Source organism: Aythya ferina, assembly GCF_964211825.1.
Source record: "Aythya ferina genome assembly, chromosome: 2".
NCBI classification, from domain to species: Eukaryota; Metazoa; Chordata; class Aves; order Anseriformes; family Anatidae; genus Aythya; species Aythya ferina.
This window is the reverse complement of record NC_140297.1, coordinates 77,975,773-78,000,590: the sequence shown is the minus strand read 5'-3', so window position 1 is coordinate 78,000,590 and position 24,818 is coordinate 77,975,773. Positions and strand designations below refer to the sequence as shown.

Sequence of the window (24,818 nt, the reverse complement as noted above, 5' to 3'; positions counted from 1 at the left end):
AAAATTATTTTGATAGCACATGTTAGGACTTAAGTCATTTCCTATTTCTTCTTTGGTAACACATTTATAACTTAATAGGAAAGAGTTGGACATATGGCATATAAATGCATCTATTTTACATACGTGAGAGAAGTTTAAAAACACCACCATGTTGAAAACTGAAGTAGGAATTTAACATTTAGGTTTATCTAACATAGGGAAATATGCCTTATAAATTAACGTTTTGGGTGTAAAAAGCTAGTGAATAATTTTGGAAAAGAATTCTGTGACTAAATGCATTATTGGAAAACAAGGAGTAAAGCCAGGTTTTAGGATTCTTGAATGTTTACTGTCTACTTGTTTTTACCGCCCACTTGAGGGTGAAAACCCAGGGAATATTTTTGCAAACTTCCTCTTTTCAAGTAAGTTGCTCACACTTTGAGTAATCCCTGGTTAAGCTAAGTACCAAGCAAAGAGCTTTGGCCAAACCCAGGCCTCTTCAGGTGTTTCACTGACTGCAAGATTTCCTAAACTTCTTGATCATCTTCATGGCCTTGAGGGGTGGTATTAATTTCACGAAATGTTAATACCAATGTTGTACGCAACCACATCTGAGCTTCCTTTCCTTGACAGTGGAACGCAATAAACATTTTTAGGGCTTAATTTGTTTAATTTCCTGCTTTTGGATGACAAGAATCACGTCCTAAACTTCACTGATAGCAATCCCAGTAACTACAAAGAAACTTTACAGTAACTAGCTCATACTGTAGAGATCTACCATACAGAAATTACAATAGCCAAATAAATTGCATTCTAGACATTTGAAAGGATGGTAAATTTATGCTGAAGACAGAGCAGAAAGAAGCAGGGGTAGCAATTTTCTTCTATTTTCCATCAATTCCCTTTGGCTTTTTAGGTACCTGCTCTCAGCAAAACATTCTGGATTCCAGATGAGCGCTCGGGCCTCATCTGCAGATGGGAGATGGAAACACAGATCCAGTGAAAGAAAAGAGCTCAGACAGAATTGGACTCAGATGCCAAAAGTTTGCTGTTAGAAAACATTTTCCAGCCTGTATGTTCTTTGGACTGTTTTCAGATTCCATCAGCTCTCCTCACTGACAAACTACAGAGAGAAACAGTGACATGTCTGATTTTGCTAAAACTAAGCAGAGTGCTGTTTTTCCTAAATTTATAAGCTTAATTTAGATATTTGTATCTAGGTTTTTGAGTTGGAATTGGATTTTCTGTCACTAAATTAAACCACCTAATCCTTTTACTAGAAGGGTATTGTTACCATTGTCTTGCTAAAGAGGGAAACATATTGTCTAGAAAATATTATGAAAGCTGCTTTTTACATCCCGCTGGAAGTCTACACAAATTCTGGTTATTAAGCAAATATATAACTAGTAACTTTATCAAGGAATGAATTGTACACTTACTGAAAAATTAATTAAAATGTTCTATCATGGGACAACCAGTATTTCTGCTCCCATTTCTTGCCTCCCACGATCATTGTTATACACTAACAGTTCATAGGCTTCACAATTTTGTTCAACCCAGTTTCTTTTCAGAAGTATTAAACTGGGTGTTTATGACAAAATATGTTTTTGCCCTAGCTTAAGTTTTTATAAAAGAATTGTGTAAGGAGAAGGCACGGAAAAAAAAATCTACATTTTTCACAAATGCATAAGGACAAAGGAAAATTTCTAATAAAGCAGGCACTTCTGAGCATATGTCCTGGTTTCAGTTAGGACAGAGTTAATTTTCCTCCTAGTAGCTGGTAGGGTGCTGTTTTGGATTAGGATGAGAAGAGTGCTGATAACACCCCAATGTTTTAATTGTTGCAGAGCAGTGCTTACACCAAGCCAAGGAATTTTCAGCTTCTCACTCTGTCCTGCCAGTGGGCAAGCTGGGGATGCAGCAAGAGCTGGGAGGGGACAGACCCAGGACAGCTGACCCAAACTGGCCAAAGGGGTATTCCATACCATTTGGTGTCATGCAGAACAATATATAGGGGTGGCTAGCTGGGGGAGGGGGCCGGACTGCTCGGGGTTAGGCTGGGCATCGGTCAGCTGGTGGTGAGCAATTGCATTGTGCATCACTTGTTAGTACACATTGTTAGTAGTAGTACTATTATCATCATTGTATTATTATTATTATTTTCCTGTCTTAATAAAATGTCTTTATCTCAACTCACGGGCTTCACTTTCCTGTTTCTCTCTGCCATCCCAGAGAGGGAGGGGGGACGGTGAGCGAACAGCTGTGTGGTGTTTAACTGCAGGCCAGGTTAAACTACAACAGTCCTTCTTTGGGTCAGCTGTCCTGGGTCTGTCCCCTCCCAGCTCTTGCTGCACCCCCAGCCTGCCTACTGGCAGGACAGAGTGAGAAGCTGAAACATCCTTGGCTTGGTATAAGTACTGCTCTGCAACAATTGAAACTTCAGCATGTTATCAGTACTCTTCTCATCCTAAGCCAAAACATAGCACCCTACAAGCTACTAGGAGGAAAATTAACTTTGTCCTAACTGAAACCAGGGCAGCTTAAAAAAAATAAATACATAAATAAATAAATAATAATAAAAAAGTCAGCTTGCTAAACATGTAGAACAGTATTTATCTGGACTCCAGTAAACCCTATGTTACGTTTTTGCAATGAATGGGACAGACCAGGCACATCAAGCCACATGTCCCACATCCTAGTTAAGTTGCCAGTTACTTTAAGTTATGGAGTGACACCGAGCCTTTTCTATTGCTGTTGTTCTACTTTCCTGAAATGAGGGCTGGCATACACTGAATCCAAAGGATTTTGTATCAAATCAGTACCCCACTGAAAGCCTGGAAGAACTACGCATTGCAGGTACAACAGCAAACATATTGAGTAGTGCAGTTATCTCAGCTGGGAGTGGGAGGTGAGTGCTATTGGACTCTGAATCCAGCACTGATCTGCACATGCTGTAGCATCCAGCAATTCATGGAAGCTGTTGCCACATTAGTTAATTTGTGAAATAAAGTAGATCATTTATTTAATTGTCATTGTGGAGGCTGAGTTAAAAAAAAAAAAAAATCAAATCCTCTCTCTGTTGATGGAAAATTTACTTAAATAAGGCACTGTCAGCTCCTTAAGACATTCCACTGTATAGGATTCACGCAAGTAGAAGATACAAAACTCCAGGCATTTGCACCTGAAGCATTACTACCACTTAATTATTCTATTGTACAGCAAGGTCTGTCCTAACACACTGCTGGAGATGCCAGCCCTTAAACCCATTGATTATTTAAAATAATCCTCCCACTAATTTGCACTTCGACTTTTTGGTACTAGCTGTTCATTTACTACAGAAATCCCTTGATACAGTTCTTGTTTCTGAGTGTCTCTGACTTAGACATCTTTAAATACTGAGATTCAGTCCTCTCATAAAGGAACTTTCACACAGTACTACTGAACTACCACTAGTAAAGAAATTAAATATGCTGATGTGATTTAAAAATAGAAGCTTCACCAACTGTGATTGGAAGTTATGTTTCCAAATTCTCATCCACTGCAGTCTGTGCTTTTAAAAGCATCACTTTTACAATAACTACACCCAGATTACCGAAGACTGGCTGCGCTCTGGCTCCTCTCAAAAACCTCCAAACTGAACAGACAACAGAGAGAGAAGCTTTCATGAGTCAGTGTCCTGGTTTCAGTTAGGACCGAGTTAATTTTCCTCCTAGTAGCTGGTAGGGTGCTATGTTTTGGCTTAGGATGAGAAGAGTGCTGATAACATGCTGATGTTTTAATTGTTGCAGAGCAGTGCTTACACCAAGCCAAGAACATTTCAGCTTCTCACTCTGTCCTGGGGAAACTGGGAAGAAAGAAGAGATGATTAAGGATGTTTCTGCAGATATTACCTGTTCTGTATGGAGAAGTTAGATACAATACAGTCCTGGTGTATATGCCTGTGTCTGTGTGGAGAAAGGAGGAGAGCATTGAAAGAGAGGTAAGCTGCAAGACCTGGAAGCAGGCATACATACAATTGCTAGCTTCATTTGATTATGTACCACCTTCACTTACAACTCTACTGAACAGATATTTGTTGGCTTTCACAGCTGCAGAAAAGCAGGTCTTGATTAACTTTAAAATGTTATCCTGTTTTCATTCGAATGCTTTGAAATTAATCAGTCTTCCAAAACAACTCAAGAAGGAATCTGATGAGGGTCAGGAAATGGCTGCTCACTCTTCTTTTCATCATAGCTAAAAATAGTGTCCAGTCCTACAGAATCATCAAGATCTGCCAGAAAAAAAATACAGAAAATCTACTCCTACTGGCTGGCATTCAGTTAAAGAAACATATCTACTCAGCACTTAAGATCTTGCCAAAGATCTTTCCTCAATATTTTGAAAATCTCAATTTAATTCAAGACTTCTATTTGATTTTAAGAATGATTCAAACTAAAAGGACATCCTAAAAGGCAATCCCAAGTACAAATACACGCTGGATGGAGAATGGATTGAGAGCAGCCCTGAGGAGAAGGACGTGGGGGTGTTGGTTGCTGAGAAGCTCACCACAAGCAGGCAATGAGCACTTGCAGCCCAGAAACCCAACCATACCCTGGGCTGCACCAAAAGAAGCGTGGCCAGCAGGGTGAGGGAGAGGATTCTCCCTCTCTATCTGCTCTGCTCTCGTGAGACCCCACCTGGAGCCCTGCGCTCAGCTCTGGGCGTCCCAGACCTGTTGGAGCGAGTCCAGAGGAGGGCCATGAAGATGATCAAAGGGCTGGAGCACCTCTCCTATGAAGACAGGCTGAGAGAGTTGGGGTTGTTCAGCCTGGAGCAGAGAAGGCTCCGGGGATACCTTAGAGCAGTCTTCCAGTACCTAAAGGGGGCCTACGGGAAAGCCCCCACCCCCAGGCAGGGGGGCTGGAATTAGATGATCTTTAAGGTCAAACCCAAACCAAACCACTCTACAATTGAACCTCATTTGGTGTGGTGGAAGGTGGAAGGTTTCCAATCCAAACCATTCTGTCATTCCATGATTCTATTGCATTTGCTTTATTGCACATTATTTCTCTTTCTCTCCAATCTCTTTTTGAGCATGCTGCTTCTGCGGGACACTTCCCAGATTGCTGGTGTCCTAGGGGTATACACCAGCAACACCACACAAATCAAGAAAGCTTTATAAATGCTCCCAACTTTTGAGTATGTTGAATACTCAACATACTGGTTTGGTTCAGACTCAAACCACTGAAAACACTTAATTGCCATGCAAGCTGCTTGCCTTCTCTCAAGAATCAATACTCCTTGAGCTGACTTCCTTCTTACTCAAGTGTTGTAATATTTTCAGAGTACACGCAGCACTAGATGATATACTGTAACAAGATTTTAACACTGGTGCATAAGAACAGATAAAGTGCTGATGGCATTGTTCATTTTCAGATACTGCCAGCACTGTAACAACATTCTCAAGTTAAAAGGTTTGTGAAGTGTGAGACACTGTAACTGCATTCAGCCTAGTCTTCCCCACAGACATCAGCATTCACACTGTTAATCTGAAACTTGCTGAACACTGCCACTGGCATTGCCTCAACTCTCCAGTTAGGCAAGGTGTACTCTTCATTTTAAGAGTGTGGGACACCTCAGATACCCACTGATTTCACTGGCAGGGAAAAATAAGAAGTCATTAGCGTTATCCTCTCAAGGTGCTTTGCTACTTCTCACACTGTATCACTTTCCAAAAACTTGAGCTGGCCATTAGAACATTCTGAAAAACAACTCCCCAAAGATTAGCTGTAATTTTAACTAAGCAAGGAATTTATCTGCCTCTGTAGCTCTTCCTTCTCAGCAAACTTGCACAGTAATCAGCCAGAAATTTAGCATTTTTTAAAAAAACAAAGTACAAACAGACAATCTGTGCTTGAATCATCTAAAAAAAAAAAAAAAAAAGTCACTTTCACTTACCCTTTTCTCCTACAAAGTAAAGGTTTCAGACAGATAAAAAAAGGAGAGTGCAACTCCTTTCAAAATGAGTTTGGGCATACTAATCACCTCGCAAGCCTGCCTCACCCACCGCAAATCAACCCATAGCGATTAAAATTCAATTAGAAAGAGAATATATTGGAGGGAGCAGTACAGCAGCTTCTTCAAACAATAGTTTCCACTGTAGGTTATAACTTCTGCTATGCCTATGAAGTCTGAAGGTTATGGAAGACTATTTTCCTAAGTGGCTATTTGCTGTGAGGTTTGCCAAAGTGAAGTTAGAAGCCAGTAAAACAGTAATAGGCAGGCTTTTCAAGTGGCATTGTTTCTAAGTAATACAATATTTTGTGTGTACCTACTTTTTTTTAGGTCCGACATAGCTCCTTCTCCTCCATCATTTTTCTATGTACTATAAGTGGGCTCAGGAATTCCTATTTCTTCTCTGAGCAGAGCACCAGGGAGCAGAAAGCAGATGAAGTCAAGGGAACTGGCAAGGAAGAAAATTCATGTTATCTGTTTAACCCATATAGATTCAGCAGATCCTGACTATATTTGTTCTGAAGTACAAGCCAGATAATGGATTTTTCTTCTGGATTTCAGCCTGCACTCAATGGTTTGAATCCACTCACTCCTATACTGGGTAGGGTTTGGTAACATAATATGCTTTACAGATTTCCAGAGTAAACTACGCTCCTAGATACTAGCAGTGCTATTTCAGGTAGAAGCTAGATATGTAGTTCTCTTAGCAATCTCAGGTTGGCCCTTGAGATGCATACACAAAATAGCATTGTGATTTCAGTCCCCAGTTTTCTGAAGGGTAGTCCATCACGTAGGCTACAGGTCAGGTAGAACAGTTTGCATGGACTTTCATAAAATAAATTCTTACCTCTGAAACCAGAAATTGTTATTGTTTTGGCTGCGGAATTTTTTGGAAGTGGGAGGTGCTATAATAAGGGGGTGCTTTTTTATTATAATTTTAAAGTGTTTTCTCTTTTACAGTCTGTTGCCACCTTGTTAAGAATAGCAGGTCTTCAACAGCATGTCCTTAGAAAAGAAGTAAAACCAAAACCAAAAAGAAATAAACAAAAATATCCAATTTCTAAGCAGTTGAAGTGATCCAGACATCTAAGATTAAAACAAACAAAAAATCTTTTTCCTAGTAAATTTAACAATTTCTCGAACAGAACTGATGCCATTTCTCGGACTACTGTAGTCACATTTCACAGAATGATGAAATCTCAGAATGGCTTAAGTTAGCAGGGACCTCTGGTGGCCATCTGGTCTAACCCACCCTGCTCAAGCAGGGTCACCCACAGCCAGTTGCCTAAGACCATGCCCATTTGGGTTTTGAATGCATTCAGGGATGGAGACTCCACAACCTCTCTGGTATCCTGTGCTCTGTTACCTGTACATAGAAAAATTTTCCTGATGTTCAGACGGCACCTCCTGTGTGCCAGTGTGTACCCACTGCCTCTTGCCCAGTCATTGGGCACCACTGAGAAGAGCCTGGCCCTGCCTTCTTTGTATCCTCCCTTCAGGTATTTGTGGGCATTCATGCAATGCCCCAAGCTTCCTCTTCTCCAGGCTGAGCAGTCCCAGATCTTCTTGCCTCATGAGTTCAGACTTCCAGGTGACTCCAGTGGTTAGGTGGAAGAACTGAGGCCCTCTCAAAGTCCAATAAAAATAATAATACCAATACAAAAATTAAGACAACTATTATAAAAAAATAAAGCTAATAACAGTTGTGGGATTCTTAATGTTTCACAGTCAACTTGGTGACAGTTCAGGTCTTTCTGAGAGCACAGCTGCTGGGGCTGTCTTTGAAAAATAAATAAAAGTAATAAAAACACCAACCCAAACCTTCTCATAACAGATGGAGAGCTGCAGAACTGAAACCTGTAGACATTTGGAAAAAAATATTTCACGTGTTTCAGAATACATCAGGGTCCTAAATTATGCTGGGCTTTTGTATTTAGAGAGAAAAATAAGTGTGTTGGAACTAATAATAAGCAGACCAAAAATCACATTTGGATTAGGTAAGTTCCTTGCCAAGATACAGAACAGCATATTTTCTAAATTTTATTTTGCTTTTCCCCTTGGTCCCCAGAGAGGCAGCTGTTGTTTTAAGAGGAAAAAGAGACTTGCAGAATGCTCTGATATTCAGAGGAGCAAAGGAGTCTTCTGAAGGCTATGAGGAAGTTCTCCTTCCAGAGAATCTCTGGATTTATTTTTTTTTCTCAGGAAAAGATGAATGCAAAGAATATTTGGGGGGGCAGAGTAACACAATTTTAAAATCACTTGTTAGTAAATTCTGTGACAGTAATACAGATTAGACAGAGAGAGAGAGAGAGAGAGAAGAAAAATAAAGCCACACATTTCCTACTGATTAAAAGACAACTTTTTTTTTTTCTTTTTACTTTGTGGCACATACACACACACAGATATCAGAGTTTCAGTATTTATTGCTCTCAGGCACTTTCAAAATGTAAACAAAATTACAAATTCTATACAGACTTCAGACAGGTGGACTGAATATACAGGCAAAATTCCTGAGGTAACACCACTGAAATCCGTGGAGATATTCCAGGGGGTGGGGGGGGGGAAAGCTATAATCATAACTAAGCAAGTCACTTCTAAGAATGTTTGTGGGTGAGTTGTTTCATTTCTGCAGTAAACAGAAATGAGCTCCTTGTCAATAGGCCAATTAATCGTGAAAAACTACAGAAACCATTACTACATTATATTATATATTATGGCAAACAGTTCTAGAAATGAAAAGAGCTCTGAAAGCTGATAATTAACAGACAATAACTTCACGAAGTTCTATGTTTCACAAAGAACTGTGGTTTTTTTTGCCTTAACAGACAAACACATAGGCTTTCATAAGGGAAAATACATCAGAGTTATTTGTCCAGGTAACCAGTTATATTGGTGGAATTCATTCGACACTGTAGGCATGTACGATGCAGTAGCCATAAGGCTTAAGGAACACAGATCAATAGCCAGCAAAGTAATGTAAAGAAATACAATCCCTGTGCAGTCATCTTTTCCAGTTCTACCACTTGAAAAGGATCGTAGGATAAGCAAACCTACAACAGAGTTCAAAAACATCCCCTCCTGATCCTAAAATGCAATAAAAGAGGTATTTTAAGAGCTTCATGTTACACCAGTTGTACCTTCTGGTTATGACACTAAAACATTGCAGGACTCTACTGAAAACATCAGCAAGGATTGGCTAGCAATGGAATAACACATTTAGTATGTTGGTCATGTCTAGTGGCAAAATAATTATTAAGTATGCCTTGTGGATCACAAAGAATATTTTCAGTGACAGAACATAAGATTGTGTAGCCGGACAGTCACTTTCATCTCAGTTTCTATACAGAGAAATTATCATAATTTAAGATTATTTCCCAACATGCAGCTCCTGACATTGTTTTCAGAACTAGTATCTCCTTTTGGTTAACAATGGCAAAAGTTACAGTGATTTTTATGAAACTTCACATCAATGTCAAATCTATAAACACATTCAACATAGGAAGGCTCTCAAAGGTACTTGATACAAAGATAGTAAGTAGTAACACAGAGATTGTTATCAATAAGAAGAAAAACAAAAACATTGTATTTTTAATAAGCTACCACAAAAACTGTTATTGCTGCTCAGTTGTGCATTTCTTCACACTCAAGATTTCTAGCCTACTCTAGATTAGCACCAATTATATTAATCTTATACCACTCCCATAAAAAAAAATCTTCTACAGATAGTCAGAACATAAAAGAAAAAACAAAAAACAGAATAGGTACCTATCAATTCAAAGGAACACTGATTTACTATGTGTCTTCTTACAAACCCAGCCTTGTTTTCCTTTCTGCTAATTAAAATGGACATTCCCAAAAAGGTAGTGTGGAAAAGTGTGCTTGCAATAAAAGCATTACCAATTTTGGGTTAGGCTACAGCATTGTGTTTAAAAAACCTCAAAGCCGGGGCAGGGTGGGGGCCAGTGGGGGTAGTTTTCTCAAGCCCTTTGTATTTTTAATGTAATTCGTAAGACCTCCTGTACATTTGTTTTCTTTTGAGATGAACTTCATACAGAAACTTTATGAAAACACTGATCATGGTACCTATTGCACAAAAAAACAACAGGTGTGGCTCCAATGGCTTAGGCTTGAGCTCTGTATTAAAGGACAGTGATCTCATACTCACCTGCTCCCAGCCTCCATGCATTTCAGTCTGGTGGCTGGTAACCGCTCAGGGTTCTCAATTGCCGAAACAGTTAGCATTGAAGTTGAATTGTTTGAGTGCATTTTGAGGTAGATATTTTTTTTTATCACTTTCCTGAATAGAGTAGCGTACCACAAAGGCTGCCAAAGCTGCAGCTGATACAAACAGAATCACAGAACCATAGAGTCATTTAGGTTGGAAAAGACCCTTCAGATCATCAGGTCCAACCATCACCTAACATTACAAGTCCACCACTAAACCACATCCCTAAGCACTGCATCCACCCGTCTCTTAAATACCTCCAGGGATAGCGATTCCACCGCCTCCCTGGACAGCCTGTTCCAATGCCTAACTGCTCTCTCTGAGAAGAAATTATTTCCATATCCAATCTAAAACCTCCCTGGAACAACTTGAGGACGTTTCCTCACATCCTATCAGGGGCAACCTTATTGCTCTCTACAGATACCTTAAAGGAGGCTGTAGCGAGGTGGGGGTTGGCCTGTTCTCCCACGTGCCTGGTGACAGGACGAGGGGAATGGGCTAAAGTTGCACCAGGGGAGTTTTACTTTGGATATTAGGAAGAACTTCTTTACCGAAAGGGTTGTTAAGACACTGGAACAGGCTGCCCAGGGAAATGGTGGAGTCACCATCCCTGGAGGTCTTTAAAAGACGTTTAGATGTAGAGCTTAGGGATATGGTTTAGTGGGGATTGTTAGCGTTAGGTCAGAGGTTGGACTCAATGATCTTGAGGTCTCTGCCAACCTAGAAAATTCTGTAATTCTGTCACCTGAGAAAAGAGACCGACAATCCTTGCTGCAACCTCATTTCAGGCAGTTGTAGAGAGCAATAAGGTCTCCCCTCAGCCTCCTTTCCTCCAGACTCAACAGCCCCAGTTCCTTCAGCTGCTCCTCATATGTCTTGTTGTCCAGTCCCTTCACCAGCTTCATTGCTCTTCTCTGCACACACTCAAGCAACTCAGTGTCCTTCTTGTAGCAAGGGGCCCACACCCAGGACCTGTGGTGTGGTCTCATCAGTGCCGAGTACAGAGGGACAGTCACTTCTCTAGTCTTGCTGGCCACACTATTTCTGATGCAGGCCATTTGTATAGTTGGATAGGTTCATCTCTTCATGTCCTTCTCTCTGTCACTGAGAGACCACTGCTCAGAAATGATTTTTCTGTCTTCTTGGATGTTGTCCTGAAGTCTAGATTGTGCACCAATTTCTCCCATATTTGGAGTCTGCACCAGCAAAGTCATTGCATTCAAGAATCAATATAGATAGGTAATATAGATCAATATGGTTAACATACCTAATAGAGTCAGTCACTTGTTCTTTATTTACAGCTCAAGCTATTGAAAGCCATCTCACAAAACAATTTGGCTCCTAATTTCTGTATCTTGAAGCACCCTTTGTAGAAAGCATTAAGTGCATAATCAAAATCAACTATGCAATCTCTTGTTACAACAAGTCAGCGGTGGTACTATGATTCTTGTATTAGCTAAGAAATAACTGATGACCTTTTTTTCCTACTCAGTGCTTTACGTTAGTCAGAGAGGTCCACATTAACATTAAATAGAAAAGTTTCAGCATCAGGATAATTTTCTATCAACACTGACTGACCTTTCTGATCCTCCTAGAACATACTTTATATCATTCTGTATAGCTCTTTTATACACCTTTTGAAAGTATGAAATATTTTTTTTTAAATAATGCCATTTCTCTCATAGCAAATAAAAGCCTGAAAGTGAGACTAATACAAATGGATAATGAAGATAATTTATTCTGCAATTGGATATTTGGGCATAGTGATGACAGATTTTAAGCTAATAAATTATGAGATTCATAAAGTGTTGCATCTCTGATTACATTCTGATGCTAAAAAAATGAAGGGGGAGAAGAAAACAGTAGAAAAAGAAAGGAATGAAGATCTTGACATTTCCAGAGGGTAAAGAAGTATCTACAGAGACTTGTGTTTCTGTCATAACAGAATTATTGCATGATAGCAGAGTGTAAACTGCAAGGTACATTTTTTGGTAAATGAGAACGCAGTTGTGTCTGTTTCTGATACTCAGAGCCAGACTTCCCTGTCACCAAGTATCTTCTCTGAGCATATGTCAAGTGCTGCTGAAGGTATCAGCATAGCTGACTAAAAACATGTGCTTTGAAAGAAAAGCATCAAGTGACTCATTCCTTGAAAACAATATTCCAACAAGGCTCCTATTTTAACTCAGAAAAAATACAGCAACTTCTGTAAGGCATGATAAGAAATGTACCATCTATGCAGGATACCAAATTGAATAAAGGTTATATTTTGAATCTCTCTTTATTTTTGCAGAAAATACACCTTCTCATTTATTCTGTTTTTTATCCACATATTTCTTTCTAATTTCTTGCAACTTAGAATTTTGAACTTGGCTGAAGCTTTTATTTTCCCATTTACAGTTATGTAGAGGTGCTACAAAAATCACAAATTGAAATGATTTTCATTATTTTATCTTTACTTTTACTGATGAACCGCATTGTCATATATATATAAAAAAAAGTCATACAAACCCCAGATCTGGGATACCATTGTACCCTTGTGTATATTAATGTACTCCAATTGCAGTCAGTTCAGCTGTTAGGTGAAAACTTTATCTAGGGACAAAGACTTTCAGGATATCAGGTAAAAAACAGTCTAGAAGAACCGTATTGTAAATTTTCTTGGTCAAATGCTGTTCACAGGTCAAAACAGGGAACACCACCCTAGCCCATTTCCCATCTAGATTTATGCAAACCAACTCATATACCTGAAATAACAAGGATAGTCTCCAAACGTTTTCAGATACTCAGTGAAAAGAAACTTTATAGACAGAGTTTGCCAGAAGGCAATCTAAATTAGGTGCTCTAAATCATTCTTTGAGAAGCTATTCTTTCTCTGGCTCTTTCTATAGAGAGACTCAGGAATGCTACTTGGCACAGAAGGCCTAAACTTGTCCGTGATGGGATATAATGAAGAACACACTTCCATTCCCAGTTTTCACCATGTCTGTGCTAAAATGGTTTATATCATTGTAACAGAATAAACATGTCACTGAGGATATACCCCAAAATAAAGGCTAAGAAAGTGTAATTTATTAGTTCTACAAACAGAATTATATTAATATAAGAGTCAAGACCCAATGAAGTTCAAAAGAGAACTTTTACATCACCTTTCTGGAAAACATTTGTGGCCCTTGTGAAGAAAATGGAAACCAGAAAAAGAGTAGGAAAAAGACAGTAATGCCATTTCTTTGTTTAGTTTCATTTGCTATATACTACTAAATACTGTAAATACTGTATATCTCTTGGAAAGATGGACATACAGTCATTGGTGACTCAGTCCAATTTTGCACATCTAAATCCCTGAGCACCTTTTCAACAGAAGTTCAACCTCCCTTTTTAAATTCTGTTATCAATTTCACTCACTTTTCTATCTCATTTTCTTCTTGATACTTACTTCTAATTATATGAAAATTTATCCTGCTATCCATGACTTGGGAAACTAAACTCCAAAGTAATGTGTAGGAGATTTATTTTTCATCATTTTACATGACCTAAGAGCCTGATTTTATAAGCCCCTGCCTTTGTGAGTTCATAAACTATGATCTTGTATTTGTCTCCTGCGACAACCTAGGAAACCTGAAAAAAGCCCCACAAGATCACTCAGCTTGGAAGAGAAATCGAGTCTACTGCTCATTGACTAAGCGGAACATGACCATCTCCATCAAGCATCTGGATTTCAAGCACTGTCTATATAAGTATCCATATTCATAGCCATATTATTGGAACTACATTCCATTTTGAGCTTTATTCTAGAGAAGGACATCATTGCTCTTTCTATGTGAAGTCTACACTTCTATTCTATTGCTTTGACCCGTGGAGGACAAGATGAAAGATCTCCAAAAAATAAGAAAGATGGAGAAACATACTAATAGGTCTGAACTTGGGCTAGAATTGCTCAGAAAATAAGTTCACTGTAGGTTTCTGTATGAATGTTTTGCCCAGAACTTCACTGAAATTTTGTAAACCTGGACATAGACCAAATAGTTCTAATTTTGTATGAAGAGCCTTATGGCTTAATGATGATCTCCAAGAGTTACAATGGCTTAACTGAATATCAATATAATAACATGAACTCTTTAAAACATTTTACCTCTAATCTTGTTGTAGCTATGATGCTTTTGGCTCAAGTAGTGTAAGAGATTCATGCCATCACAGGGATTAGGCTTGAGAAAATTTGTAGAGGACAAAGCTATCTGATAGTGCTGAAATATCACCCACATAAAAATGCCTTCAACTACCTTGTGCAAGTACTTCTCTAACACTTTGCAGTTCACACTGACTTCATCAGGTAGAATGAAACAACTTGTCAACATAATGGTCATGAGCAAAATTCTGTTTTAGGTGGTCAAACTGAGATTCTAAAGTGACTGTGTAAAACCATAGAGACCCAAGAGTTTAGCCATTACTTGTCACCAACTCCACCCTAAAAGTCTTGTGGACAGTATTCATAACATTAAAGTCCGGGAGCCTGACTTTGTTTACAGGAAATCAATAGGATTTGGGTTCAGGCCTATGAACAAGGGCTCAACCCATTTCTGAAAGTTAAGATCTGACACCCACTTCTATTTCCCTTCCCTCCATCCCTTTGATTACCAAGTCATACAAATCAATCCTCTAAACAGTGGTACCCTACTTGCTGATATGACACTACTAGTGCTTTCATGACAACATCAGTTATCAAGAGCTAGCTGCTTGTGAACAGAAGGTGCTTGACTATAAAGCTGTGAGATAACGACTGGAACTGAAATCAGAATAAGCAAAATATATTGATTGTGTCAGCAAAACGTCTTTTTTGTTTAAGGAATATCTTATGTCTGCCAAACTTAAAATGAAATGTATGACATATTTCATCCTTTTCTCTCACAGTAATAAGTAAAGCACATTTAGCAAAATGGTGGGCATGATTGAACAAATAATAAATAATAATGATGATGCCTGCAGAAAATCCATAAAACATAATTATTCTGGCTTTTATCCAGCATATATAACAGACTGAACTATATTTCTTTATTGAAGCAAGACGCTTCTGAGAACAAATACCAATAACTATATTAAGAGCTTTAGGTAACACGTACATCAAATGAGAAATGCTAATTTCTCAGAAATGTATTTAGCAATACACTTCGCTGTCTTAATGGAACTACTTTTCATACCCAAACTTGTTAATAGGAATACTTTACAATAGAGGACAATAATTAGAACAGAGGTTGAGGTACAGGAGGAGCCAAGAAATAGCACCATATAGACTGGCAGTAATGGCACAGTGTATGCAAGACCTTAATTTTAGTAGACATAAAACAGAATCACAGAATCACAGAATTTCTAGGTTGGAAGAGACCTCAAGATCATCGAGTCCAACCTCTGACTTAACACTAACAAGTCCTCCACTAAACCATATCCCTAAGCTCTACATCTAAATGTCTTTTAAAAACTTCCAGGGATGGTGACTCCACCACTTCCCTGGGCAGCCCATTCCGATGCCTCACAACCCTTTCAGTAAAGAAGTTCTTCCTAATATCCAACCTAAACTTCCCCTGGCGCAACTTTAGCCCATTCCCCCTCGTTCCGTCACCAGGCACATGGGAGAATAGACCAACCCCCACCTCGCTACAGCCTCCTTTAAGGTACCTGTAGAGAGTGATAAGGTCGCCCTGAGCCTCCTTTTCTCCAGGCTGAACAAGCCCAGCTCCCTCAGCCGCTCCTCGTAGGACTTGTTCGCCAGGCCCCTCACCAGCTTCATCGCCCTACTCTGGACTTGCTCAAACACCTCGATGTCCTTCTTGTAGCGAGGGGCCCAAAACTGAACACAGTACTCGAGGTGCAGCCTCACCAGAGCCGAGTATAAGGGGACAATCACTTCCCCAGCCCTGCTGGCCACACTGCTTCTTATACAAGCCAGGATGCTGTTGGCCTTCTTGGCCACCTGAGCACACTGCTGGCTCATATTCAGACGACTATCAACCAATATGTGTAATCCTAGGTCCTTCTCTGCCTGGCAGCTCTCCAACCATTCCTCTCCCAGCCTGTAGCTCTGCTTGGGGTTATTGCACCCCAGGTGGAGGACCTGGCACTTGGCCTTGTTGAACTTCATGCAGTTGACCTCAGCCCATCGGTGCAGCCTATCCAGATCCTCCTGCAGAGCCTTCCTACCCTCAAGCAGATCGACACATTCGCCTAGCTTGGTGTCATCTGCAAACTTACTCAGGGTGCACTCAATGCCCTTGTCCAGATCATCGATGAAGATATTAGAGGACCGGCCCCAGCACCGAGCCCTAGGGAACGCCACTAGTGACTGGCCTCCAACTGGATTTAACTCCATTCACCACGACTCTTTGGGCCCGGCTATCCAGCCAGTTTCTAACCCAACGAAGTGTGCGGCACTCCAAGCCACAAGCAGCCAGTTTCTTGAGGAGAATGCCATGGGAAATGGTGTCAAAAGCCTTGCTGAAGTCAAGGTAGACCACATTCACAGCCTTTCCCTCATCCACTAAGTGTGTCACTTTGTCATAGAAGGAGATCAGGTTCGTCAAGCAGGACCTGCCTTTCATGAACCCATGCTGACTGGGCCTGATCGCCTGCTTGCCCTGCAAGTGCTGCGTGATGACTCTCAGGAGGATCTGCTCCATGAGCTTCCCTGGCACTGAGGTCAAACTGACAGGCCTGTAGTTTCCCGGGTCTGCCCTCCGGCCCTTCTTGTAGATGGGCGTCACATTTGCTAGCTGCCACTCAACTGGGACCTCCCCCGATAGCCAGGACTGCTGATAAATGATGGTAAGCGGCTTGGCCAGCTCCTCTGCCAGTTCTCTCAGTACCCTCAGGTGGATCCCATCTGGCCCCATCAACTTGTGCACATCTAAGTGCCATAGCAGGTCACCAACCAGTTCTTCATGGATAGTGAGGGCCACATTCTCCTCCCCATCCCCTTCCACCAGCTCAGGGTACTGGGTATCCAGAGAACAACCGGTATTGCCGCTAAAGACTGAGGCAAAGAAGGCATTGAGCACCTCCGCCTTTTCCTCATCTCTTGTAACTAAGTTTCCCCCCGCATCCAGTAAAGGATGGAGATTCTCCTTAGTCCTCTGTTTTGCATTGATGTATTTGTAAAAAGATTTTTTGTTGTCTTTAATGGCAGTCGCCAGATTGAACTCCAGATGAGCTTTGGCCTTTCTAATTTTGTCCCTGCACAGCCTCGCAACATCCTTATAGTCCTCCTCAGTGGCCTGCCCTCTTTTCCAAAGATTATAAACCCTCTTTTTTCTCCTAAGATCAAGATGCAACTCTCTGTTGAGCCAGGCCGGTCTTCTTCCACGCCAGCTCATCTTTGGGCACATAGGGACAGACCGCTCCTGCGCCATTAAGATTTCCTTCTTGAAGAGCGCCCAGCCTTCTAGGACTCCTCTGCCCTTCAGAACTGCCTCCCAAGGGACTCGGCCAACCAGTGTCCTTAGCAGCTCAAAGTCAGCCCTCCGGAAGTCCAATACAGCGGTTTTACTGTTCCCCTTCCTGGCCTCGCCAAGAATAGAGAACTCCACCATTTCGTGGTCACTCTGCCCAAGACAGCTCCCGACAATCACATTTTTCTCTGTTTGTGAAGAGAAGGTCTAGCGGGGCGCCACCCCTGGTAGGCTCACTAACCAGCTGCGTCAGGAAGCTATCTTCCACGCTCTCCAGAAACCTCCTAGACTGCTTTCTCTGGGCTGTGTTGTGCTTCCAGGATATGTCAGGGAAGTTGAAGTCCCCCACGAGAACAAGTGACGACGATTTCGCAACTTCTGTCAGCTGCCTGTAGAACTCCTCATCAGTTTCCTCATCCTGGTTCGGTGGTCTATAACAGACCCCGACCAGGATGCTAGCCTTGTTGGCCTTCCCGCCAATTCTAACCCAAAGGGACTCAATCTTCTCATTCCCAGCCTTGAGTTTCACAACACTGAGAGATTCTCTGATATAGAGAGCCACACCACCACCCCTTCTGTGCTGCCTGTCCCTTCTGAAGAGCCTATAGCCAGGCATTGCAGCACTCCAGTCATGAGACTGGTTCCACCACGTCTCCGTGATGGCAACCAAGTCGTAGCCTGCCTGCTGCACGATGGCTTCCAGCTCCTCCTGTTTGTTACCCATGCTGCGTGCATTGGTGTAGATGCACTTCAGCTGGGCCATTGCCTTATCCCCCAGCCTTGCCATTGTTCCCCCTGGCACAGCTCCAACAAGCCTTGTTTCAGCCCCATCCCCCATCTTACCTAGTTTAAAGCCCTCTCAATGAGAACTGCCAGCTCCTAGCCCAGGATCCGTTTTCCCCTTAGAGATAGGGACCCATCTGTGGCCATCAGGCCGGGTGCCAAGTAAAGCGCCCCACGGTCAAAACAGAAACAAGATTTATGTGCTGGCACGAGCCTCTAAGCCATGTGTTTATCAGGTGGGCTTTTCGTGTCTTGTCACAACTCCTGTCGTGTCCTAACACAACTGAAGATTAGTAGGGTGTTTAAAAGAGGGAAGGAATGAAAATGAAAAAAAAAAAAACAAAACAAAAAAAAAAATCATTTTTTTTGTAAGAGTCAAACCAATCAAGAAAATGTATAATTTTAAAAATTTATAAACCAGAAGTTGACAGTAATTTTCCCAAGCACTCAGGCACACTGCCCTTTTATATTACTATGCTTTATGAATTATGAATTCTGGATGATGAGAAAGCCTAAGGGTGACAACAGAACTGTAGTGTCAGTAATGCACTGTCATTTCACACTGTGAAAGTTCTACTATACCTAGCTGGATTTTTCAAGTTTAAAAAATGTCACTGACTGCCAAAGATTTCCCTGAGAGGTGTGATGAAAATATATGCTCTGTTGGTAAAATGCTAATCCCAATAACTAGAAAAGGGTCAAACACTTTTGAGTGCTTGTCAGGTTTTGTGTCTACCATGGGTCTTGAGATATAACTATATTCCTTCACCATAATTCACCTATTTTAAGGCAGACATTGAAGCAGATAACCAGTTTTCCAGCTTTTAGCAGAATGAAATCAGAGTAGAAAATAAAAGAGGTGTTTTGTGAGATTTTACATGGCTCCTGTTGCCAAGGAAACAATTTCTTTTGGCTGGGAAATGGTAGCCCTGGCTGCAAAGCTGGCAGTATAGAACAAGGGAGGCTATTTATCAAATAGGGTTATATATGGACACCCATACATGCTTATCCACACATCGAAGAGGGAAAGATCTAGCAAAACTGAATTCCAACAAAAAAACATTAAAGTTTGGAAATAAGGTTGTAAGTAACTTACACTCATTTGAGGAATCTGTTGATGGAAGAGGCATTAGTACTGGCTTAAACTGATCAGACAGAGGCATTCTAGAATCTACCTGAAAACATAATTCAGAAAAGCAAAATAAAGGTCAAATGCAGCTCTCAAAGACAGCTCATCTGCGTCCCATTCCAGCCAAGTACTTAACCAGACACATAATATAAAAGTTCAGACTCAAAAGATGGTGAAGAATCACTTGAAAACTGTGCAATCTCTTTTTTACCGTAGAATCCCTAACTCCGAATCTAAAAATAAGATCCATGATATTATACATAATTTTACCAATTTACTGATATAATAGAATTTAACATTCTTTGAGGCAAAATGGAAAGGATAGCTCCTAAGGATGGACTTTTGGCCAAAACTGGATAGTGGAACAATGAGGAAAGACACCAAGTGTAAGGTCACCAGCTGAGAGAAGAATAGATTGATTCTCCTTCATCAGAAAAGGAAAAAGGTTTGCACAGTGCTAACAGGGGTGGAAAGTGCATCAGGAATATCAAAGAAAAAAAAAAAAAAAAAAACAAAACACACAACACTGTGCTATGTTGAAAATATACATCCATTTTAATGAGGTGTCCAAGTCTTATGCTAAGTTAGGGCAAGGTAGAGATAATGGCTGCCATATAAAATCTTCTGTAAGTATTTAGAAGCTGTAGTTAGAAAACCAGGATACTACGAAAAAAAAAAAAAAGAGGAGAAAAAAAGGAGGAAACTGCGTAAGTCTGAAAGGGAGAAATGGCAGCCTTATGCAAGGTCATGCCTCTGAAGCAAAAAAAAAAAAAAACAAAAAAAAATAACTAAAGCTTGGATCAGTATTGCAGATTTTGCCTTCATCAAAACAAAACCATGTTCTATGAGCAGTAAACATGTGAAAGGAAAAATGGCCTGTTTTGTTTGTTTTCTTCTCATGAAGACCATGATGATCACTCTAGGCAGAAAACCAAAAATTACAGGTTTAAAAACTTCATCTGTGTAAGGTAAATTACTGTGCTCCAGGAGCTAAAAGTCTGCTGATTTTCAGTCTTTCATTGAGACTTTAAATTACCCAGGTGAAATAAACAATTTTCCATAGAAATTTCTGCATACATAAAACCTTTATTTTCCCTGAGAAAAATAATAATAATATATATATATATCCAGAGTTATATATAACTCTGGATATATATATGGTTATATATAACTCTGTTATATATATGGTTATATATAACTCTGTTATATATATATATTTTATCCAGAGTTTGTTACTTGTCTTAAAGTCACCAATAAGCTATTGAGCCTATTATTTCACAGGAGTGATTTCTCAGCTATTTTTGAAAATAATTACAATCTAGAAGATTCTTAAGGGACATTGGTTTCTTCTCTCATTACGAAGTATCTAGGAAGCCTCAAAGAATTTGTTGTAAAATAAGGTTTGTTTGATTTTTTAATTTTTTTTTTTTCAGAACTCTTAAGTAGGAAAAAAAAAAAAAAAGAAGGTGCAACTCTCATACTGCATTTTCAGTCAAAAAAAAAATGGAGGAATGTCAGTCACTATGCACGTCAAGTGTTTTTAATTCTCTATAAAAGATTATTAGCATAATGCTGAGCAACAGCATGTAACCTTGAAAGGAACTTGTTTTGTAATTTCCCTTCTAGAGTCAAATGCAAGCTCTGCTTTTTTGGATCTTCTGTGGAAATGGCTTTCTAGCAACTCATGGCTGGAATAACACAGGTAGCAAGTCTTTTTCCTCTGTGACCATACATGAGACTGATGAGTAAACAAAGAACTAGCTATTTTGCTACTTTCATGTTATAATGTCAAAAGAAAGCAAAATGGTAGCTGAAGATTATATGTAGTGGTTTGTTCAGTATCAGTGTAATTTCTTTAAGGAAAAGAGAGACAAATTATGAAGGACAGCAATTTTATTAATTTGAAATACAGATTTGTCTCTCTCTATGAAGCTCCAGCCAATTAGACTTGAGGCAATACAGTTTCTTAAATAAAGTAAAAATAAATACAAAAACACAGACTATCTTGTGTACTAAGGCTCTTTAATCACTTTACCCAGTGTTAAAGTGAGTATCCAGGGGAAAAAAACAAGTTTTGGAAGGCAAGACTGGTTAAGTCAGTTTTAGAAGGCCAGCTGATTGACCTAGTCTTGGCCACGTACTCAGAAGTGCCGGTATCAAATGCACATGCTGTATCTGTAGTATTATCTTAGAAGAATTCATGCTGGGCTTCTTTCAAACTCAGGCTCAAACACAAAACAGGGAATATTTACAGTGCCCTAAAAAATAAATAAATAAACAAAAATAATAAACACAGTTTTAAGGGGTAGTTAAATAAAACAAACATATAAAGTTACAATCACTGTAATCATTATCTTACTCCTTCCTGTAGTACAATATCAAAAAAACTGTAAATATTAAACAGTTCTCAATGATAATGCGGTTCTTAGCTAATAAATGTGTTTTATTATACTGTTTCTATCTGTCTAGTAATTATTTTTGCCCTTAAAACCACAGCAACGCTAATATAATAAACCAATTAGACTTCCAGCATACAGTCTCCCTCCACAATAAAAGCTGTCTGAACCTACTACTTTTCTGGGTAAGCTTGCATGTAAATATTTATAACATTCTTTTACTTCTCTTTTTTTTTCCTCCTCATTTTATTACCTATAGCAAGCCTTCATTATAATTGAGATAGCTTGTATACCCAAGACCTTTTTAGTATGTTGTTCATATCCAAAAAAGAAGTATTCAGGTATTCAAAAATGTTCAGAAATTTACACCAAGCTCTAAATTTCAACAGGCTCAAGTGAATGTTTTTTCTAGGAATCTATTTAAACTCAACATACTTGCCCACTCCTTGATTCAAATGAAACATTTAATTTCACCGGAAGTACCCAAAGATAGAAACAAACTAAATTCTTTGTGTTTTCACCCTATTAATTATTGGATGTGAAAATATTACATCCTGTAATTCCATGACCTGTCATTGGCTCTTACTATATGTACTCTTCTGAAGGGTAGAATACATAGTATAAAAAAGGCTGAAGAACATAAATATCCTTTCTAATGTGGGCTTTGAAAAAGATGTCTGAATGTTCTTATACTCAGTTTAGGCTTTGCTAACATCAATATACTTTAATATAATAAAAACAAACAAAAAAATCATTATGAATCAAACAGGTGCAGACATCCCAGAGAATTCAAACTTCTACTTCCAAGAAATGGACATGACACAAGGTCACTGGCTATCAACAAGAAGCATTTAATTTAAAGCCACTAGGTGTCACCATATAAATATTCCTAAACAGAGTTATCAGCCTGAAAAAGTAGTTGGTAATAATAGACAAGGTTGTAGGCAGTTGACCACGTCCTCATATCCTTACAAAGCCATGGAAGAGCGCTATAAACTAATCAGGCTCACCACTAAATATCAGAATTACTGAGAAATATTTTTACACATGAGAAATGAGACTTGAATGTAACCTGTTAAGTTTTTAATAAAATGCAGTCTGTATTCTAACTTAGACAGACCTTTAGTAATTTAACTTCAAAATAAATGTTTTCCCAAGCAAAACCTTCCCATATCAGAATGTGGCCTTGTTGTGAGAAAACGTCCCACACAGACTCTTCACATTTGCATGTTTATTGAGCCATTTAGTCCCTGCACTGCAATTCCTCAGTAGAAATATTCTGTAGTAGCTTTCTGTTGTCACTGAGACCCAAAGGTGGCCCCACTGCCCTGATGACGTAGCCTACTGGAAACACAGAAATTAAGGGCAAATTTAAGTAATTTATCTTACTAATGAACTGTTATTAAAAACATCTATTACCTCAAAGGCGCAGGATGTTCCAGGCGTGTAATACTACTTTAACAGGCGTACTGAAGTGATTGTGTACTTCAGTCACTGTGGACTGGTACTTCCCTACCATAGCAATGCTGCTGCTTTGGATGCAAGAGGGAGTCCATGTGTCTGACAGAGTATATGACCAAAACTGGTTAGTACTCCTGACTCATCCCTATCTCTTTCAGCTATCGACAATCTCCAGCACGTAACATCTTGTAATTCACTTATGGCTCCTTGTTATGCTACTGTTCTGATTAGCAGTGGCATTTCCTTGAATTTACACAATACTGCTTATTGGATATACCATAAATATCTAATGAAAACCACAGATACTCCTCAGAAAAATCTGAAAGCAGCTGAACAGTTTTAATAGCTATTTAACTATGATTAATGAAATATCTAACTGACACAGTAGCATGAAACTAATATAGACTTAATAGCCAAGCCTGCATAGAACCATAAAGATTGTACATTGAAGTTCAAAATGTTGTCTGATTATTTTAACTATTTTCTGCATAGCTGTCCAGACCGTGTGACTAATCACAGTGACGACTTTCTAAAGAAAAACAAGGAGGTCTGTGCTGAAGTACAGCATAAACATCTCCATTTTTGTTTCAAAATACAGAGGATGCTTTTAGGTAAGGAACAACATGGAGATTTCTTCAAAAAATAAAAACAAGTGCACCAGAATAAAGTATAGCTCATTGGTTTAATCAGCTCCCACATATGTGAAGGATGTAAACTAGGCTATCTCCCAAAGCTGAAGTGGAAGAGCAAAAGAGAAAGAGAGGTAGAGAAAGAGAGTATGACAGTATGTGAAGCTTTGACAGATGAAGAACAAGACCAGAAAATAGCTAACATCTCTGGCAGCTTGAAATGAAAATCAGACAGAAACTCCCACTGGATTTTTTTAAACCCCGCATCTTGACTGCAGCTATTCATCAGTGTCGTGCCCCTAACTAGTCTATTGTATATGCATATAGTAAATTTAGAAGTATAAAGAGGGTGCATTTGGCTTTCTGTCTTCTGTCTTCGAATCTGTTTGTCCTGCTGTCCCCTGCCTAAGAACTATGCAAGAAGAGATACCTTAGAAAAAGAAATAGTATCAATAGCATTGACATTACAAATCTGCAGAGACACAAAAGAGAATTCTAGTTGCCAAGTAATAAATTAGCTTTTTCTTTCCTAAAATTATCTTCACAATTCCCCATCCTTAGACATGAGCAAACAATGCAATTCTCTATTTTTTTTTCCTCTCCCCATTCCCCATCAGAGAAGGGCTATCAAATAGAAACTATAGAAGTATTTTCCTAACACAGGCTCTTGACCCTCCTTTCTGCTTCTAAATTATAACGCTCTGTAATTGTTCTGAGTATCTGTTCTGGAAAACATTAGATACTGACAAATCCAGCCTACAAAAACACGGTATTTCTGAAGAAGTT

At 39.5% G+C, this 24,818-nt stretch overlaps 1 protein-coding gene across 4 annotated transcripts in view; it reads right to left on the bottom strand.

Moving 5' to 3' along the window:
• Positions 1-24,818, bottom strand: part of LOC311431137 (uncharacterized protein) — a 312,109-nt gene that overhangs the window by 260,232 nt on the left and 27,059 nt on the right. For 3 of the 4 annotated variants that reach the window (XR_014689267.1, XR_014689268.1, XR_014689269.1), the window contains one exon: positions 21,552-21,804. The exons of the other annotated variant lie outside the window; for it this stretch is intronic. The gene's annotated coding sequence lies outside the window, so the exon portion shown is untranslated. Of the gene's footprint in view, positions 1-21,551; positions 21,805-24,818 lie in introns of those variants that run through there. 4 annotated transcript variants of the gene reach the window in all.